The sequence below is a fragment of the Phyllostomus hastatus genome, unplaced genomic scaffold (assembly GCF_019186645.2).
Source record: "Phyllostomus hastatus isolate PE091 unplaced genomic scaffold, TTU_PhHast_1.1 phas_scaffold_28, whole genome shotgun sequence".
Classification (NCBI taxonomy): Eukaryota; Metazoa; Chordata; class Mammalia; order Chiroptera; family Phyllostomidae; genus Phyllostomus; species Phyllostomus hastatus.
The window spans coordinates 8,390,772-8,408,233 of record NW_025334022.1 but is presented as its reverse complement, the minus strand read 5'-3'; positions in this window follow the sequence as shown (position 1 = coordinate 8,408,233).

Genomic DNA, 17,462 nt, shown 5'->3' with positions numbered 1-17,462 from the left:
ATGAAAAGTATGTATATATATAGTCAGTTAAGTCCATTTGATCTAGGACATTGTTTAATTCCACAATATTTTTGTTCGCATTTTTTTTGGAAGATCTATTTTTGACAGTGGAGTGTTTTAATCCTCTGCTAAATTGTGTTGCTGTCAATATCTTTCTTGATGTCCTACATGATTTTCATTATATATTTCAGTGTTCCTATGTTGGGTATGTATATATTTATAATGTTTATGTCTTCTTGATGGATTTTTCCCTTGAGTATTATGAAGTGACCTTCTGGGTCTCTTTTTATGGCCCTTGTTTTGAAGTCTATTTTATCTGATATGAATATTGCTTCCCTAGCTTTTTTTTCCTGTCCATTTGCTTAGAATATTATTTCTAACACTTTACTTTAAGACTGTGTAGGTCTTTTGTTCTGATGTGGGTCTCTTGTAGGCAGCATATATGTGGGTCATGATTTCTCATCCAGTCAGCTATTCTATATCTTTTGATTGGAGCATTTAATTCATTTATGTTTAAAATTATTATTGATAGGTACTTATTCATTGCCATTTTAATTCCTTCATACCTGTGTTCCTCTGTCTCTCACTCTTTTTTTCCTTTTCTTAAAGAAGTTCCTGACTTCTGGCAAGATGGAGGAATAGGTGGACGCACGGTACCTCCTCACACAACCAAGAATACAACAACAATAATTTACAAACATAATATCACTCAGAACTGTCAGAGGATTTATTTGAATGGAAGTCGGACAGCCAAGAAGTTGAAGTAGACCCGTACATCCAGACTGGTAGGGGACGACGAGCCGGGAGGGCGCGAGGCTGGCGCGGGTCAGCGGCGCGCGGAGGTCGGGGGAAATTTGGCACAAGATCGGCGCCACAGCCATCCGGGGCGCAAGAACGCAGCGGTGATCCCTGAGTACGCAAGCAGCGGCTGGGGGAACCAGTGAGGCAGCGATTGTGGACCAGGGCAGAGCTCGCAGCCCAGGATCCCAGGGAAGTGTCTGAGCCCAGGAAAATCGAACTGCCGCCATTGTCCCCACCCGTCCCCGATCCCGCCCCCACCCCCACATATAATGTCACAATCTAGCGACTGGGGTGCCCAGCCCCGGTGAACAACTAAGGCTCCACCCCCCACCGTAACAAGAGCGACCAGACTGGAAAATAAATAAATAAATAAATAAATAGGAGAGACAGGGAAAGACATAAGACATGTTTCCAGCAGAACAGATCAGTCCCCCAGGACTCATCCTTTTGAGTGACCAAGAAATAACCAATCTATCAGATGCACAGTTCAAAACACTGGTGATCAGAAAGCTCACGGAATTGGTTGACTTTGGGCACAATTTAGATGAAAGGATGCAGGTTACCATAAAAGAGATGCAGGAAGATACGCGGAGGAGAGCCAATAGTGAAAAGAAGGAATCTGAGTCTCAAAACAATACAGTGCACCAGAAGGAAGATAGAATCAACCAAGCAGGAAAGCATGATGAAATAAGAATTCAAAAAATCGAGGAAAAACTTAAGAGCATCCAGGACACCTTTAAACGTTCCAACATCTGAATTATAGGGGTACCAGAAGGGGAGGAGCAACAAGTGGAAAAGTTATTTGAACAAATAATAAAGGAGAACTTCCCCAATCTGGCAAAGGGAACAGTCTTCCAAGAAATCCAAGAAGCTCAGGGAGCCCCAAAGAAGCTGGACCCAAGAAGAAACACACCAAGGCACATCATAATTACATTAGCCAAGGTAAAAATGAAGGAGAGAATCCTAGAAGCAGCAAGAGATAAGGGGACAGTAACCTACAAAGGAGTTCCCATCAGACTGTCAGCTGATTTCTCCAAAGAGACCTTACAGGCAAGAAGGGGCTGGAAAGAAATATTCCAAGTCATGAAAGACAAGGACCTACATCCCAGATTGCTCTATCCAGCAAAGCTCTCATTTAGAATGGAAGGGAAGATAAAGTGCTTTTCAGATAAGGTCAAGTTAAAGGAGTTCATCATCACCAAGCCCTTATTTTATGAAATGCTAAAGGGACTTATCTAAGAAAAGAAGATAAAGAAAAAGACATGTATAGTAAAAGGACAGCAAACTCACAATTATGAACAACCACACCTAAAGCAAAACCAAACGAAACTAAGTAAACAACTAGAACAGGAACAGACCCACAGAAATGGAGGGCACATGGAGGGCTAGCAGCAGGGGGGTGGGAGGAGGAGAGAGGGGGAAAAGGTGTAGAGAATAAGTAGCATAGAATGTAGGTTGAGAATAGGGGGAGGGCGCCCTGGCTGGAGTAGCTCAGTGGATTGAGCGCGGGCTGGGAACCAAAGTGTCCCAGGTTCGATTCCCAGCCAGGGTACATGCCTGGGTTGCAGGCCATAACCCCCAGCAACCGCACATTGATGTTTCTCTCTCTCTCTCTCTATCTCCGTCCTTTCCCTCTCTAAAAATAAATAAATAAAATCTTAAAAAAAAAAAGAAAATAGGGGGAGGGCAAGAATAGTACGGGAAATGTAGAAGCTAAAGAACTCACAAGTATGACACATGGACATGAACTAAAGGGGGGGAACGTGGGTTGGAGAGGGGGTACAGGGTGGAGGGGAGTGAAGGGGGAAATGGGACAACTGTAATAGCATAATCAATGAAATATATAAAAAAAAAGAAAAAAAGAAGTTCCTTTAGCATATCTTGCAGTGCTGGTTTGGTGGTGTATTCACTGAACCTTCTTTTGTCTGGGAAACTCTGTATTTTGCCTTGCACTTTAATTGAGCCTTCTTGGATAGAGTAGTCTTGATTACAGGCCTTAGTTTTTCATTACTTGGAATACTCCTTGCCATTCCCTTATGGCTTGCAGTGTTTCCATTGAGAAGTTCATTGCTAGCCTTATTGGGGTTCCCCATATGTTAGTTGCTGTTTCTCCCTTGCTGCCTTTATGATTCTCTCTTTATCTTGGAATTTTGCCATTTTAATTATGATGTGTCTTGGACTGGGCCTCTTTGGGTTCCTCTTGATTGGGACTCTCTGTCTTTCCTGGATTTGTGTAACTTTTTTTCTCATCATTTTAGGGAAGTTTTCCATCATTACTTTTTCAAACAGGTTTTCTATCTCTTGCTTCTCTTCTTCTCCTCTGGTATCCCTAATATACAGATATTATTACATTTCATGTTGTCCTGCAGTTCTCTTAGCCCCTCTTCATTCTTTCTGAGTCTCTTTTTCTTTTCTTGCTCTTTATCAGAGTTTTTTTTTCTACCTTGTCCTCCAGTTCACTGATTCAATCCTCTGCTTCATTTATCCTACTTTTGATTCCTTTTACTGGGTTCTTCAACTTAGAAATTATATTCTTCATTCCCTCTCGATTCTTTTTGATAGTTTCTATTTCCTTTTACCTGTTGATATAGTTTACAGTTAGTTCATTGTAGTTTCCCTGTGGTTTTTGGTAATTCTCAATGAGCTCATTGAGCTTCCTTATAACCATTACTTTGAACTCAATATCTAATAGTTGACTTGCCTCTATTTCATTTAGCATTTTTTGCAAAGCTTTCTCCTTCCCTATTGTTTGGAGTTTGTTTCTTTATATTCCCATTGTTTGTGACACCATTCTTGTTAGCTTCTGCTTCTAAAATTGTTCTGTCCTGACTCCTTGGGTTTGTGGTCTGATCTTGTATGAGAGGAGATCTGTGAGATTCAGTGATGCATTCTCCTTGATCTCCTGAGCTTGCTGCTCTTGGGATATCATTTATGTTGGCTCTCTGGATCTATTTGCATTTTTATTGTTTTTAGGCCATTCTTTGGTGGGTCCTTCCTTCCAGCTGGTTGACTGAGGCTCACTCTGCCCACCACACCTTGTATGCTGTTGTGCAGGTACAGCCAGGTTGTTTCAAAGCTGGTTCTTCTGTCTGTCTGAGGATTTGAGGCTTCTGTCTTGCTATTGTTTAGTTGTTTGCTCTGGGTAATATTCCACTATTTAGTTATAATTCCAGATTGGTCCTGGGTGGAGGTTCATGTCGCTTCCAGTCACTACTCCACCATCTTCCTGTATTATTTGTTGGTGGTTCCTTTGTTGGTGGGTTGTCTCTTCCAGAAGGTATATTGGTGTTCATAACTCCTTTCTAGTCTTTTATTAGAATAGTTGGAGGGGGAAAGTAAGATGGATTAAGATAGCAGGTGTGTATTCTATTAGATTTAAAGTACCAACACGTAGAGAAGACACAGAAGATCCCTTGGATAAGTACAGTGTTAACTGTGATATTTCACCCAACTAGCCACTTTTTATAAAAGGTGGAAAAGGAATAAAGCTCTTGTTAGAAAGGAGAAGGATTGTGAGCTGAATCCAGAAAACAGAGCGCTGTGGGAGGTCATATTATGAAATACAGTGAGAATAAAGGATAGAAAATAGGTGTAGTGTGCAAGAGAATAGAGTTTACCACAATAGTATTAAAGCTCTGGAAGAGAGTGAAATGGGTGAAGATCCGGGAGGGGTGCTGTATAGTGTTCACAATTGTATGGAACAAGTATTTACAATACTAGAACAAAAACATATGACAGGAACTATTATTTGGTCTGAATAACAAGAATAGGAAGTACATGACCTAGAGTAGTGTGCTATTGGAACACAAGTGAAGTAAAAGAAGGAATATTAAAATACACTATGAAAGAGAGAACAAGGAAAACCAGTCAAACAATGCAATTAAACAAACAAAGGAAACCAAACAGAAAGAAAGGAAATAAAAAAATACTTATAAAATAAAATAAGTAAAAATAATGAAAAAATGATATAAATAAAAAATAACATGGAAGTTCTCTGGAATCGTAAAGTGAAATTTGTCTAAGTTTTCAGTTGTTGGGGTTAGCCTTGTGTTTCCTCTTTGGGTCTGTCTCTGGACCTTTCCAAGCCCCAGGTCTTATTGTCTCACTTGGAGAAAAAGAAGAGAAAAACAAAAAAGCCTCCTGCTGACTTTAAACCCACCAGGAGAGTTCTGCTGGTTTTCCTGGATGCCACAGGCTGAGGGATTTTGGGCTTTGCTTTTCTCCCTTCCTATGGTTTTGTAATGATGGGGGCCAGACCTGGGCCACAGTCTTCACAGTTGCCCAGCTTCCATCCCAGGTCCTCCATGCACTGCTGGGCCCCACTGCCTGTCTGCACCAGATGGGCACCTTCAATTCTCCAGTTGTGCCTTCCTTGAGACATACTAATTAGGGGCAACTCACACACCACCTTCTAGCTCTTTGCTGTCCTATGTGCTAGGCACTCTCAAAGTCTCTTCAAGGTAGTTCAGATCCCCCACTGAGTTAAGTCTTTCTAGGCACTGCTAAGTCCCTTAGCCCTGTTTCTCTCCTCTGTGGGGGGAGCCTCCTCCTTCCTCTTCACAAGTCAGCCATACTCTGCAGGGGTTGGGACTTGGGCGCTGCTATGGCTGTGGGGGCAGAGGTGTGACCGAAGCTGCTGTGGCTGTGAGGTTGCAGCCAAGGTGACAGTGCCAACCACTGCAAGAGAGTTGCCTAAACAGCAACTAAGAGACTTTTCTTGAATAAAATCCTCCTGTTCAAGCCTGTCACTCTTAATAAGCACCCGGCCTGTCACACAGTCCAACTTTCCAACCAGACTGGAGACTATCCAGGTCAGGGTCCATCATGGCCCAACTCTTCTCCCTTCTCCAGCTATCACCCAGCTCCCTAGTTTCTCTGGTAATTACCCAGCCAGCATCCACAGTCCCAGCAGTTGAACACTGCCCCTGTGCATCTCCCACTTCTTTATTCCCCACAGTGACTTCAAGCACCCAGATCCAGTCTGGTGCCACTCTGTCCTCCCTGTTTGGCAGAGAAGGGAGCTGTTGATTTGGTTCTCATCCAAGAATCCTGAGGTAGGCACCCGCAGGCACTGGGTCAGGGGTTGCAGCAGCCTGTCCCTGCACTGGTCCCAGGGACCTTACCGTCCCAAGGCAATCTCCTTACTGTCTGTTTTTCAATGTCCTCTACAAGTTTGGCCTCCAACCTTCATGTGAGCTAGGATTCCATTGGCTGTTCACTCTGTTCCTCAGAAGATCAGCTAGGTGTTCCACCTGTGCACAGGGGGAATTGGGCTCCGTTCCCACCTACCTTGCCACCATATTCCAATCTCCCCCTACAGGTTTTTACAGCCAGAGTTTTTGAGGCTTTATTTTCCCTATTGGAACCCTGGGTTGCACAGTTTGTCTCACTTCCAAGCTGTTCCTCCCAGCTTACCTGTACTCAAATGTAGGAAATCCCATCTACCAGCCTCCTTGTCCACCCCAAGTTGCCAGCTGCTGCCTTGCCACTCATTCTGTTTGTCCCGGCTTCCCATCTCCACGTCTTCCACCAGTCTGGATGAATGTTTCTTCTTTACCTCCTTGTTGTAGAACTTCCACGCAGTTTGATTTTCTGGCCGTTTTGGTTGTTTTTTGTTTGTTCGTTTGGTTGATTGGTTGTTTTTTATCCTTCCTTTGGTTGTTTGTACTTATGCCGCTATCTTGACCGGAAACCCCAAAGACTTTTAATTGAATCCCCATTTTGTGGGTTTTAATGAGGGAATAAGTATTCAATGTGTTATGTTTAACTGGAATAATCTATTATTCTAAATTTATAGTGATGCCAGTTTGCCTTATTTTGTAACTTCTTTGGCAGGCTTGGGTGCTTTGGCTAGAGAACTAAGAAAGTAGATAATAAGATTATCCAGAATTAAGGTTTTACCAGGAAAGTGTAGCAGAAAGTAAGAGGGAGAAGAGAGTTTTGGGCAACCCAAAATGGTAAAATTATGAATCATGTAACATAAGCTGAGTAAAAACAAAAAAGAGAGAGTTGATGGGCTGAGAGAAAGTTAAGTGACCAATATACTGAAACTGCTGATTTAGTGAAAAATAGTCATAGTGGAAATAGTTGAATAAGTAATCAAGAAAAGGGGAAATATGTGGCTATACTGTTAGATGTTTCAGTAACTTGTTTTGGAGATTTAAGAGTCATGGGTGGCTGAAGTAGTGTAGAGGACATAGTTATTGGAATGAAGTACCAACGAACTGAGGCTGGTTGAATGAGTTGTCCATATGGATGTTGAAGTCATACAGGATAATGAGAAAAGGTCACAGTACTTGAACACTCTTAGCAAGTGAGCTTTTTGGAGAACAACAGCAACAACCAAAAAGAAGGAGGAAGAGAGAAGGAGGGAAAAATCTGTTTCAGTTAGGATTCAGCTCAACTACTACTGACAGAAAACCAAAAATAACCATGATGTAACAATATAGTTTATTTCTCTCATGTGTCAGGTTCAGGAATCAAGGCTACTCCCAGCTCAATATTCTGCCATTCCTACAGTATTGCCCTTGCCATCATAGTCCAAGGCGGTGATCTAGAACTCCAACCATCACATATGCATTCTAGATAGTAGAAAGAGGAAGGTTTGTTGGGAACCGCCCTGACTGGTATCAGAAGCTGAACCCCCCTGCCTAGGCTAAGGCTAAGGGAACGCCCTTGGAACTGTAAGCCAGCAAGGACACAAAAGCTTATCTTCCTGGCAGGAATGCTGCTTCTGCTGCTTTATTCATGACTGAACCCCAAAAAGCTTGGTCAGTTAGCCAAAGACGGGTAAGATTCCCCACGGGGAAATGACCTAAGACAGGCACGATCACTTTGGGAGGCCCCCCAAAAGAAGGACTTGGGGGGGCTGCAGCAAAAAGGGGGTGATGGACCCTCACTCCTCGGCTTTGACATAGCCTGAGTTCTCAGCGTCTGGGAAAAAACCTCCTTGTCTCCCAGTTGCCTTAGTTCCCTTGCTCCACCTAAGCCTGAAACTATGACAGGGTGGTGCAGCTCTGTACTGAGAAGTGTGGATTCCCCAGGTGATCAGGCCTAAGAAAGAACATGTAAATTACTGTGAAACCTTCTTTGTTTAGAATGCTCTCGGTTGAATGAGAAGGGTCTTAGGAGGAAGTTAGTTTGTTCCTCAGTCTTACAGCTCTTTGACCCCGACTCAATAGACCGGCAGAGTTCTTTGTTTCCTATGGTTCCTTACTTCCCCCTAATGAGTACTGTACTTTACCTGAATTATTATGCAGAATGAGCCCAATAAAAGCAGGTATGGACTGTAAATCGGCGCGCTCCCCACTAGGGGGGGGGTGGCCATTTCGTCCCTACTCCCCACAGAAACTAATCTGTCTCTGTGCACATCGTTTTTTCTCACGTGTTTATCGTCGAGCCATCCGCAGCGTTCCGTGGTCACTGCTGGCCGGTGACCCATGCGCAACAAAGGTTCAAAGGGGAGGCAAAACACATGGGAAACTTTCTTAAAGAAGGTTCCTAGAAACTGACACATATCACTTAAGATTATATCCCACTGGCCTGACTATTAAGTACTACTGGTTTACAGCCCATGGTGACTTCTAGCTATAAAGGAAACTAGAAAATAAGACTATTTTTTTTCTGGGAAGCCATGTACCCAGCTACAATTTTTATTACTATGGAAGAAAAGAAGAATGGATATGAGGGTACAACCAGCAGGCTCTGTCACTGTCCTGAAAATCAGGTATGAAGAGAGAACTGGAATAAAGATTTGTTAATTAGAAAAGAATATTGCCACCATTAAGTGGTTTTCAAAAATAATTTTAAATCCTTTATGTTTTTCTTTACTTAAATTTTTTGGTTAAGTTATTTATATTCCTTAACAGAAAAGGCGGCAGGAACTCAAAGATATGCTGAATTAAATAATTAGCCTTTTAGAGTTAGTTTGTGAACTTGTACTCTCTTTAGTAATAATAAAGTCTACTCTGGTAGTCTAAAAATGCCTCCAAAAGATATCCACTTCCTAATCCCTGAAACCTGTAAATGTCACCTTATATGACAAAAAAAATATATGTGGGGAGGTGTGTAGGGGTCTCTGCAGATGTGATCAAGCATCTTGAGATAGGAAGATATTTTTCCCTCCTCTTAACCCCAGTGGTGTGAGAGGGGGTACCAATCTAGTTTTCTGAGGATGGTCAAATACATGGTACCTGACACTGGACACATGGGATGGACAGCAGTTTATTAATCATATATAGTCACAGCTCAGGAGTGAAGGACACCATATGCCATGCAGGGCCACACAAGTATTACACTTGGAAACAGAGTAAACCAGAAGGGATTGTTGGAGGCAGGCTTTGTAGTAACACAGGGGTGGATTTCCCCTAGGTTCCTGAGGGAAGATATAATTGCCTTGTTTGAATAATTTCACAGGCTGTTAGGGAGATAAAACACCTTACTTAGGTTGAGGACTGGGCCAGGTTGTGTGCAGCTGATCTGGCTTATAGGGGCACTAGCCAGGTGCAGAGTCTTACCCACTGAAAAGAGCACAGGAAAGCACAGTTACAACTTTGAGGCCCTGTAAGACTCAAAGATGTCAAGGCATTACATGAAATTTTATGCCATATAGCACACAAGATTATTTTGGATTATTCAGGTAAATTCCATGTGCAATACTGTGTATCCTTATAAGAGGAATATGGTGGAAGATTAAACACACACACAGGAGAAGGCAATGTGACCACAGAGGCAGAGATTGGAGTAATGCAATGACAAACTACAGAATGCTGGCCACCACTAGAAGCTGGGAGAGGCAAGGAGTAGATTTTCCCCTAGAGTTGTAGAGGGAGTGAAGCTCTGCTACCACCTCCATTTCAGCCCAATGAAACTGGTTTTAATCTTCTGGTCTCCAGAACTGTGAGAGAATAAATTTGTGTTGTTTTAAGCAACCAAAATTTTGGTAAATTATTGAAACAATGTTATGGTGTGAATGCTTGTATCCCCTCAAAGTTTGTATATTGAAATTTGAATGCCATTGTGATAGTATTAGAAGGTGTGGTCTTGGGGAAGTGCTTAGATCATGAGAGTGGAGCCCTTGTGAATGAAATTTGTGATTTTAAATTAAAACCACAATGAGATATCATCTCTCACCTGTCAGAATAGCTATCATCTATAAATCATCAAACAACAAGTGCTCGAGAGGATGTGGAGAAAGGGAAACCTTTATCCACTGTTGGGAATGCAAACTGGTGCACCCACTGTAGAAAGTAGTATGGAGATACCTCAGAAAATTAAAAATGGATCTTCTTTTTAATGCAGTGATCCCACTTAGGGAGTATATCCAAAGGAATGCAAAACACTAATTCAAAAGCACATAAGCATCCCTATGTTCATTGCAGTGTTATTTACAATCATCAAGATTTGGAAGCAGACGAAGTGTCCATCAGTAGATGAGTGGATAAAACAACAATGGGACATTTACACAATGGAATACTACTTGGCAGTAAAAAAGAAAATTTTATCCTTTGCAACAGTATAGATGGACCTGGAGAACATTATGCTAAGTGAAATAAGCCAGTCAGAGAAAGACAAATACCATATGATTTCACTCATATGTGGAACCAACTGAACTGGGAAAATCGGGCCAAACTCATAGAGAGCAGAATGAAAAATGGAGATGGGGAGACTAGTGGGTGGAGGGATTGAGCAAAAAGGAAAAAGGACTAATGGACATGGACAACAGTGTGGTGATTGCTGGGGGGAGGGGCATAGAAGTGGACTAAATGGTAATGGAAAAAACAATAAAAATAAATATTTGATCTTTTAAAAAAATTTTTTTATTTATTTTTAGAGAGGGGGAAAGGGACAGAGAAAGAGAGGAAGAGAAACATTGATGTGCAACAGAAACATCAAATGGTTGCCTCTTACATACCCCAAACTGGGGACCTGGCCCACAGGCATGTGTCCCAACTAGGACCGGTGACCTTCCAGTTTGTGGGATGATGCCCAACCCACTTAGTCACACCAGCCAGGACAGAAATTTTTGATCTTATGAAAGAAGATCCCACAGAGGTCTCTTGCCCATTACACCATGTTAAGACACAACCAGAAAGAGCCATCTATAAACCTGAAAGAAGGCTTTCACCATAATCCAAAAATTCTGACACTCTGATATTGGACTTCTAAATGCCACAACTATAGGAAATGAATTTTTGTTGTTTATGTGCTACCTAATCTGTGATGTTTTGTTATAGCAACCACAGCATACACTATGTACCAGGTACTATGTTAAATTCTTTATGTGCATTAGCTCATTTAATATTCCCAACAGCCCAAAGAGTTAAATATTATTGTTAACCTCATTTTACAGATAAACCAAACTTTAGAAATAATAATTAAATTATCCAATGTCACACACCATTTAATGGTAAATTGAGGGTGCTACCTCAAATCTACATGGCCCTAACAATCATGTTCTTAACCACTACCCAATGTTATAAGGTCCAGTTTCAGGACTTTGAGAAACACTCCCTGAGAGAATGGGAAACAGGATAGGGAGGTCTGGATAGCAAAGGAGAAAGCCAAGACATAGAAAGTACCAGGGAGTGGACAAGAAATTCTCTGGATGTATAGACTAACAAAGCAAATACTGGTTTATTCATTGATTTATTCCACAAATGTTTACATAACATCTATTATGTGTTCAGCACTCTGCTAGATGTTGTGGGGATATAGATGGATTAATAACTGAACTATTTTTGAACCTCTCTTACCTCCTTTGCCCCTGACTGAGCCACAGGTGGCTTTCTCGGTCAACATTGGCCAGAGACACTGTTGCACCTCCTTGCTGAATACCAGCTTGAGTTTTATTCCTTCCAAATTCCAGCCAGCCAGCCCCAAAATCACTCAAGACTCTCAATTAAGAAAGGCCAGAATGAAGTGCAAACTTCATTGAAGTGCTTTATTACTCTCCAGCACTTCCTTAATCTAGAAATAATCCTAGGCTTTCCTTAGATCTCCCTTCCACCAACTGGTCACGTAGGCTCAGAATTGCAGGGCTGTATCAGCTGTGGAAAGGGGCTTTCTGAACTGAGTTTGCTTGAAAATTAATATCCAAGAAAGACATAGAAACCATTAAGAGGCAAGTCTTGCTCTTTACTCCCTGTCCTATACCTCTGCTTTTGGAACACCTACACTTCACCCTTTGCTGCCTTTACCCACATATTCATTAGTTTCTGCCGATGAAACAAATCAAGTGAAATGGATGAGTACAGCCATGTATATGCATGATCTTGGTCCATTTCCCAATATGTAGACTGTCTTATGATAAAGCTTCCATGAATACATTTCATTGCAAAAGCAGGAATTGCATAAAAATTGACCTTTTATCATTTTAAAAGAACCTCCTTGAGGACTTTCCAAGCCTAAATGCAATGGAAGAAGTCACAAAGGAAACATACAGACAGATGTGACAAAGTCAAAATCAAAGACATATTCATAAATGAAAAACATAATAGCCTTGGCTGGTGTGACTCAGTGGATTGTGTGTCAGCCTTTGAATGGAGGGGTCACCAGTTCAATTCCCTGTCAGGGCACATGCCTGGATTGTGGGCCAGGTCCCCAGTAGGGGATGCGTGAGAGCCAAGCATTCATTGATGTTTCTCTCCCTCTCTTTCTTCCTTCCTCTCTCTCTAAAAATAAATAAATAAAAATCTTAAAAAATGCCATAATAGACAGTGCCGGCAGGTAACAACTTTCATGAAGGGCAGTTTCAAATGTGGTTACCATATCACCCAGGAATCCCAGTAACAATTTATCCAAAAGAAATAAATATGTATGGGCAAAAATTGCTATGAGGATATTTATCTATTTTAATTATTATAGTAGAAGTTTGAAAACAACACAACTGTCCGATAATAAAGGACTGATATATTGATATTATGAAATACAATGCAGACATTAAATATCATGTTCTTAAAGAATATTTAATGTCATAGAAAGTACTCAGGCTATAATTAGATAAACAATGATATAAATTTGTGCACATGAATAGTTTTTAATTAAAATAAGTAGATTTACTCAGTAATTCAACAAATATTTATTGAAGATCTGATATGTGCTGGGTACAGTGACAGATTCTAGGAATACATCAGTGGGCCAAACAGGTACAGTTTTTGCCCTCATGGAGGAAAAAAGACTGAAAGGAAATACACCAAAATCCAAACCATCAAAACTACCTATGTCTGGGTGGGATTAAGGGTCATTTTAATTTTTTATTGACATCTCTCCATATTTTCTATAATTACATAACACTTCTTAATCCAAAAAGTTATTTTTTTCAAAATCTTCCTTCAGATTGAGGCCAGTTACTATGTGCTTGTGAAGCCTAATACATAAAAACATCTTCAGTTTAAAAAACTGTTTATAATTTTGGCCCGTTCCATGGCTTTCACCTCATTTGATCCTCATAATGATCTTGTAGAGAGAGGTAGTGTAGGAATTACCATGCCCATTATATAGATAAAAAGACTAAGGTGGAAAAAGCAAGTGATTGCCCTGAAAAGTAGAGTGAGTTGAGGCTAGAATCATAGCCCCAAGATCAGGTTTTAGGGCTACTTCTACCTGTTTCCTTAAAAGTGTTGTGAAGAAAAAGGGCCTTCCAGGGCTTTGTCCTCAATTTTTTTCCAGGTATTTCACCCACTCCCTGGGCCCTGTTGTCTTTCCTCCTTTTTTCAAGTACCTGGATACTATGGATTCATCAAGTAAGCAAAAGGAATTGCCAAATCATTTCTCCTTTTTGCCTCTCAAAAATGTGAAACCACAGAAGATAAAAGATGTTGGAAAGCATCCCAAAAGGATGCTTTTCAAGTTGAGATTACCTTTAGGGTACCTAGCCCTGTTTCAGATCTCCCTTTCCATCTCTCTGCCAGGTACAGGTATCCCTTCTTCTCCTCCCCTACCACCTCTTTAATCAAACAGCCTGCCAGGTGTTGTTTGATTAAGGAAAAATAAATAGACCTAATATCTTCAGACTGGTAATGGACTCATACCTGAATAGCAAACTTGCCATGATGTTGTATTTTAACTAGGAACTCTAAAGACACCAACTCCAAAGGAACTGTGGGCTTTTAAGCAGCGCAGCAGGCTAGGAAGGGAGGTATCTCTGGTCAGAATCATGTTTTGGCAGCTCTGCTAAAGATTTTACAAAACCTAGGCAAGCGTCCTTCTCCTACTTCCTGCATATAAGATCAGCCCCAGTCTCAAGGAGCTGGCTCTGCTGGAGAGGAAGACTGAAGACCTAGGCCTACAGTGATGTGCTTTTCCAGCCTCTGCAGGTTAGCACCTGCAGCCAGGTGTAGTGCTCTCAATCACTCAGGAGGAAGCAAGGGAGTCTGATGCACAGGGAAAGGAATGAGTTGCTAGTAGGAAGATTTCCAATCCCTCCATGAGAAAAGCAAATCTAGTTCCTGTTTTTTCACCTCCCAGTTCCAGCTTCCATCCACTCTGGCTTACTTGGGTCAATGGCAAATCTAAACCCTTTGTTGTCAGCTTCTTTGCTTTGGTTCTGGTCTCTACTTGTTGCTGCTGCTCTTGCTGCTGAGGAACACCATCAATCAGCACAGCTGGCTCACACTTTACTGTAAGAGAAAATTGAGATTTTGTTGCTCTAGTTCTGCTTTACTGATTCTATTTCAGGGCTTGCCCCCTGGGACATGTAGCCCTTCCTTCCATCCACCCCTCTACCCCCATGGCTTCTCCTCAAACCTAAAGCTGTGTCCTGAAGCATCATTTTTGGAACAAAAAGCACTGAAACTTGGACTTAGGCCAGGCCTGACTCAATGGTGACTGCAGTGGTCACCTGCCTGGTATGGTTTCAAATGGCATTAGGAAAAAATTCCCTGCCCAGAACTATATTCTCAGATTGCTTATGAAGATAATAATAACAACTAATATTTATAAATAATCAAATGAATGCTAGTCATTGTGCTAAGCAATTTACTTGCATAAATCATTTAATCTTCTAAAAGCCTATGTAATAGTCACTACTATTATCCCCATTGTACATTTTTCAGCTCAAGATGATAGGCTGAGCACAAACATTTAAGTCATCTCCCTCCAGAGACCTCATTAAAATAATAGTACAGAAATTTTAAAATGCATAAACCCACCACAATAAAGAGAACAGGAGGGGATCCATTAGTGGATGAGAAATTTAAATGTTTCCAAAGTCAGAAAGCATCTGGAGGAGTGCTAACTGATGAAGCAGAGTGAAGCATACAATCAGTTTAAACTATGTGTGGAAGTGTGGCAGCTAACGAGGCAGCCCACCTACCTTGCAGACCTTAGCACATCTGGCCTCAGAGAATACAAGTATGACACAGAGTAGGAGTGAGAAGTGAGGCAGAAAACAGGGCCTCAAAAGTGAAGGCCTGCACAAAAAAGAGTGGACCCCCTTCTCTACATGGAGATGAACTAACAGACAAATATTTACTTCTCGGCCTGAAAACAAAGGATTTTTTTCTGTACAGAAAGTGAACAAAGTATCTAGAGAGAATTAGGGCAGCTATTTGGGTGTTAGTACCTCAGAATTAAGTCTCCTGCAATCTGGTATTTGGACCCATTTCCTACAACCCTGTAAATCCACAAGAGATTCATAATCAGCTCCCCTCTCATCATCCTTAAGCCAATCTGCTCATTGACAAGGTCTGCTCATACACTCAGCTCCCATTCAAACTTTCTAAGGCCTCATTTGAAAAGATGAACAGGAAACAAAGGAGCATTAACCATATGAGGAAATGCTGAAATGTTACAGAGAAATTGCAAGATAAATGGAAAAAGCAGTGTTAATTTATGGAAATAAAGATAGCCTTATTGGTTTTTTTCCTTTTTTTCTTTTTAATTTATTTTTGTTCAGTTACAGTCTTCCTGCCTTTTCACCCACTGCTCACCCCTACCCTGTCCCTCGCACTCCCACAGTCAAATACACATATTGTTCATGCCCATGAGTCCTCTCTTCATGTTCCTTTGTTTTCCCCTTCTTCTTATTTCCCTCATTATCCCCCTCCCATCTGGTCACTGTTAGTTTGTTCTTTATTTCTGTGTCTCTGGTTCTATTATGCTTGCTTGTTTGATTTGTTGATTAGGTTCCACTTATAGGTGAGATCATATGGTATTTGTCATTCACTGCTTGGATTATCTCACTTAACATAGTGCTCTCCAGTTCCATCCATGCTGTCACAAAGGGTAGGAGTTCTTTCTTTCTGCTGCATAATATTCCACTGTGTAAATGTACCACAGTTTTTTGATCCACTCCTTTACTGATGGGTACTTAGGCTGTTTCTAGTACTTGGCTATCATAAATAATGCTGCTATGAACATTGAAGTGCATAGGTTCTTTTGAATTACTGATTCAGAATTCTTAGGGTATAGTCCCAGCAGTGGGTTTGCTGGATCTAAAGGTAGTTCCAGCTAGGGAACTAAAGGCACCTTTAAATAAAACTCCAAATAATATCTACAGAGAACTTTGAGAGTGTATTTACATTCTGTAAAACAACAATAAAAAGGTATTAAAATAAGAATAATACAAATGAGTTCAAACCTTTGTATATTGCTTTAATTTTTGAACCATGTGGAAGATAATGCTTATCTGAAATAAATCCATGAGTTTAATATTTTAAATAATGAAGCTTTAGAAATAAAAATATACAATTGACAAAGTAAAAAGTCATAGTGTTGCAGATGGAGATAGGATCCAGGTTCTTGGTGGTCATGAACAAAGAATTGAACAGACTACACAAACAGAGTTTAGCAAAGTAAGAAGCAAAGTGAGATTTATTAAGAAAAGTACACTTCCCAAGATAGGGGAACAGGCCACCTCTGACCAGAGAATGGCCCCCTTCCACCAAAAGGGTGCAGGTTTTATTGGGTCCCATAATTCTCTTTGATTGCCCACACAGGGAAGGAAACCACAATGTTAATTTATTATAATGAGGCAAAGGTGAAACAGTGGTCAAGTGAATTTCTGGTACACAAGTGTGGCTCCTTGCCAGGTATCACAAGGTGATTCTTGGAAATCGGGAATGACTAATGACAGCTATGGTGTCTCAGGACTTCCTCATTCCTATTCTACCTCCTGCCTCAACTTCCCCCTGAGAGACATGGTTCTCAAAAATTTCTCCTTGGGGTTGCCATGGGAAGATGCCCACTCTTCTGTAGTTATTTTCATCTGAAAAGGTAGTGTAGACCCTGACTGCTGAGAACCATAAAACTCTCACCTTATTTTATCTAGAGGTTGGAGAGAAATCCCTGAGACAGGCATGGGCATTGTGTGTTGGAAAGTATTAGCATCATATAACTTATGGATTGGTTGGAAACCCTGGGGTATCATCATCTTGATGTGGAACTGTTCAAATCTGGAAGATACCTAATAGGATAAACATAAACAGGCCAAAGATTAGAATTAAGATGATGATTATAATAGGTCCTAAAAGAGGTAGAAACTAAGTTACTGAGGGAATGTATGTTTTAATGGTATCACAGATACTTTTGGGGTTCCCGAGATATAATCCTTTTAACCATGTTGCTTGCTGTACTAGTTTGTTTTATTTGCAGCACAAACCTCACCCTTCTGGGCTAATAAGTAACATAGAGCAAGTCTATTATCTATCACCATGTGTGCT